The sequence below is a fragment of the Pinus tabuliformis genome, chromosome J, assembly GCF_031772625.1.
Source record: "Pinus tabuliformis cultivar Carrire ecotype Pingquan chromosome J, CPIR1, whole genome shotgun sequence".
Taxonomy (NCBI): Eukaryota; Viridiplantae; Streptophyta; class Pinopsida; order Pinales; family Pinaceae; genus Pinus; species Pinus tabuliformis.
In genome coordinates, this window is record NC_142295.1 from 1,093,347,300 (window position 1) to 1,093,352,322 (window position 5,023).

A 5,023-nucleotide genomic window follows, 5' to 3' on the forward strand; every position below is an offset into this window, starting at 1 on the left:
TGTGTTCACGTAACACACACACACATATGAGTATGATCTACATAGAGAGAACTAAGTTTTTCATATTAAAAATTTATTTTTTTTATGCAAAATTATATTTTTTATTATGTTTTGAAGTTGGCGAAGTAATATTTCAATTGAATTTGTAGACACATATGTTCGCGTAAGGTTTTTTTCAACTATTTAAATAAATTGAAAACCAAGAGTACCCTTTTTAAGAGGACTCATAAACGAATATAGTGGTATTTTTTGATTTTTTTTTCGTTGTGTATATTTTATGTTATTGATTTTTTAGTCAACCTCCTTAAAATTCTCCAAAAAGAAATTCAAGCATTATGTTTAAAAGAAATTAGATGAAAAATATCATATGAATTCCAAAATGTCAAATTCATATGCCATTGGATAGAGGATTCCTTCATGAATCAAACATGATTAACTCCACCACCTAGGGGAAATTTTTTCCCCAAGTTCACTAGAGTAGAAAATGGTGTTGCAAAAATTTTTGCAGAAGGGGTGTTGAAATTGTTGATTTTAGGAGCTTAGAAGCTCGATTAAGCGCTTTAATTTTAAATTCAAATAGCTCGATCAAGGGTTTCATAAGCCCTCGGTAGAGCCATTTACGTGGTCAATCAGGGCCTCGATCAACATAGCTCGATCGAGCCTCTATAAAAAATTTGTAGATCCCAACTAGATCTAGGTTATGAACAACATTATAAGTTTTTTATGTTATTGTGCTGAGATGCACATTGTACAACCCAGTATGGGGGCAATGTGTAAGTATGTATGTTTGTGCTCAAAATATACCTTATCATATACCTTGAATTTGAATGGATCATAAATTTACCTTCCACAAAAGTTTTTACCACATTAAAATTCCAAATTTTATTATAATTTTTGTTATCATGTCATGTAGAAACCTTATTAAATTTAATATTAATATTAAAAAAATGTTATTATTATTATTAAATTAAATTATGAAATTCTATATTAATATTAAAGATTTAATATTAATATGTTTTAATGTTAATATTATTAAATATATTAATTTTGGATTAATATAATATTAACTTTAATATAATATAAATTTATTATATTATAATATTTATTAGCACAACCACATTTATAAATGTGGTTGATATACGCCGTAGGAATTTTTGTCAATATGTTAATTTTCTGTTAGTTAATCTTTGATCTTGTAATGTTCACATGTTTTATTTAACCGTTGGAATTTACTGTTTCATCTCTGTGATTTATAAATTTCTGTCAGTTAATCTTTCCACTCATCCTGGTCCTGATGATGAACCTAGATTTAGGTTCGAAACGCGTCAACCCTTTGTTCTCAATGTGATTTTTCCAGAAGATCTGAACAATATATCATGAATCACATAAGCATAAAATCTGAGATACGTCGTAGGCATCAGCGAAAGAGTCGTTAACACAAAAAGAGTCATAGAAGCATACTCAATATGTTAATTTTATTTAACCTGTTTTTTTATAAATCTAAAATGATAAAATATAATATTTTTAAAATCTTGAAGTAATCATAACCTAAAGCTACCTAAAGAAATAAAACCTAAACAATTTCAATTGGAAGAGATGAAGTGCTCTATGTATCTCTGATGGATGTAGCTAGAACAATCATATTTTGGAAAATTTTAGATAAGATTTCCATGAAAAATTATCATTTTCCCCCAGGTGAATGTACAACACACATTATGTAGGCAGTATAGTATGAATGCCCAATTGGATCTGTTCTTGGAATATGTATCTCCAAGTTCTTTTGGTTGCAAACCAATGCTGATTTAATAAACATATACTCATTTTTGTTTAAAAAAAAATACAACACACATTTGAAATCTTGCATTTTAAATATGTATTATATAAAAGAATAAATTGTTGTACAACATCAAAATAAAAAATAAATATTTAAACATAATATTTTAATAATTGTCAAAGTATTTTTTGAAATATATTTTTATTAAATAATTTAATCCTTAAAATGTTTAGAAATATACTTACATCATCTATTGAATTTAAATAAAAAACACACATGTTCTTAATCTTTAATTTAAAATTTTAATACTAACATAAATTTAATTAAAATTTCAATGTCAATAATCAACTCTTTATGAGATACATAAATATAAATATATAATCATGAGCCAGGTAAGAGTGTCGACACATTCAAACAAGAGGTGGAGGTTGGCTAAAGCCAGGTGCTAAATTTTGCAAATTTTTTTAATGATTTGTTCATGGTATGTTTTTTAAATATGCGGTAAAGAAGTGGTATGGATTGCCTCTATGTTTGTTGTGACTCACTATTAACCAAAGAAAACCATTCAATTCCAATGTGAAAAGTAGTTATATAAATGATATTTAAATTAAATTCTTTCATTTGAAACAGAAAACCCGTTTGAATACTTTTCTTATGATGTGTTGGATGATGTATTAGATGAAGAATATTCTCCTGAAATCAAATCTTGTCAACTCATTTATTTGGAAATAAGAATTGCTCAAGCTCAATTCTAATATAAACCATGCCTACAATGTAATTAATATATTAGGATGTATATTAGCTATAAATATATATGGGAGGAAAGAACAAATACCTAGAGTGATAGAGGTGGAGATATATAGAGAGTGACAAGGGAGAGATGGAGATAAAGTGACAGAGAGAAGAGGAGGAGAGAAGAAAGAGAGAAGGAGAGGAGAGAGAGAGGGAGTGACAAGGGAGATGGAGAGAGAGAGAGTGACAAGGGAGATGGAGAGAGAGGGAGAGAGGAGAGTAGGATGGAAGATAGATAGAAGGGGAGACAAAGGGATAGAAGGAGATCTTGAGCGAGAGAGAGGAAGAAGGGGAAGAGAGAGAGATAGAGAGAGAGAGAGAAGGAGGGAGGGAGGGAGGGGGAGGGAGGGGGAGCGGGAGGGAGATTTATATAGATATGGAGAAACAATGTGTATGTTTGTGGGGTGATATAGAGAGACGAAGAAGGCGATACGAAGGGAGATAGATATATACGGAAGGGGGAGAGAGGGAAGAAGAGAGAGATAGAGGGAGGGAGGGAGAGATAGATAAACGTGAAGAGAGAGAGAGAGAGAGAGAGTGTGTGCATTTGGGGTGGTGAGATAGAGAGATAAAGAAGGAGAGATGGAGGGATATATCGATATAGATGGAGGGGGGAGAGAAAGGGAAGAAAAATGTTTACAATAGATGCATTGATTTCAGTGTACAAATGTTGATTTCTTGGATTAGATACATTTATTTGAGTGTAGATGTTGATTTTTAATTCTATTTTATTGCTTGCATTAGATGCGTTGATTTGAGTGTAGATGTTGATTCCTAATCCTATTTTACCGCTAGCACTAGATGCATTGATTTTAGTGTAGATGTTGATTTCTAATCCAATTTGATTGCTTGTATTATATGCATTGATTTCAGTGTAGATGTTGATTTCTAATCTTATTTGATTGTTTACATTACATGCATTGATTTTAGTGTAGATGTTGATTTCTCATCCTATTTGATTGCTTGCATTAGATGCATTGATTTCAGTGAAGATGTTGTTTTCTGAATTAATGTAACTAGATGTATGGTGTACATTAATTTCAAGGTAATTATATTAACATTGTACATTGATTTCAGTGTAAGCACGAAAAAAATATTGACGACGTGCATGATGACTAAGCTCTTGTAGATAACCTCAAATAAAAATAAAATCGAATAAAAATTATATTGTAACTTTTACATTTCCACATCTTTTACAATTGAATAAAACTTATTTCAATCATATTTGAGTTTTTAACAATTGAATAAATCATATTTCAATCATAAGGCTTTAATTGAAATACTTGGATAACTAAGTAAATTTAGGAAAGTTGATAACATTATATAAAATTATAGAAATGTTGTCATATATTGTTTTTTGACCTATATATTAAATTTCAATACGACTTATATAATGTTATGACTAAGATCTTGTAGATAATCTCAAAAGAAACAATATTGAATAATTTTTATTTTTTTTTGTTTACATGACATCTTTTAAAATTGAATAAAACTTATGTCAATCCTATTTGTGCTTTTTAATTGAATCTTGAGATAAGAAATTGATTGAAATACTTTAAAAAGTTGACCATGCAATGGTATATGGGTGGGTCAAAAAAATTTCATATTATAAATTTTTTATTATAATATGGATGACTTTAGAATCCAAATAATTTATTTTTAAAATTGAATTATAATAACATACATGTTGATTGCACTAAAAGACACTTTCTAGAAGCCAATATGAAGTATGATTGTAATTCTTTCCATGTTCAATATTAAATTGATAGATGATATATTTTAGTTCATTTTAAGTATCAAAGTGACTTGCATCATAGTAATATTGTACTTATATCATATTATGACTAAGCTCTTGTAGATGACCTCAAAATAAATAAAATTGAATAAAAATTATTTGTTATTTACTAGACATCTTTTAAAATTGAATTTAAAACTTATTTCAATCCTATTTGTGTTTTTTAATTCAACCATCATATATTTTAGTTCATTTAAAGTATCAAATTGACTTGCATCATAACTTAAGATTGTACTTATTTTCTTAATATATGAAACTAGAAATCAAAATTGTTATATTTTGTAATAAAAGTTATAATATATAGAAAAAAAATTAAACCAGCGAAATAATCTTAACAAATCCATAAACTGAAATAATGAACATGCATCTATAATATGAAACAATGTTCATGTACATCCATAAATTGTCCATATATGAAAATATACAAAGTATGTATCGCATGTGAATGTCTATAAGTTAGTACTGCAATGTAAAACATTCAAATTCAAACTAATTAGATCATTATTTGTACAAAATAAACAATATGGAAACAAATGATTTTGAACCACATTTTTAATTACATATATGAATCTACTAACCTCAGTCGAGTCCAAATGAAAACTAGATAGGATGGGGGTCTGATCAATTTGGGTTAGGTGCTCCCTTGCATGTGGCTCAAAGAT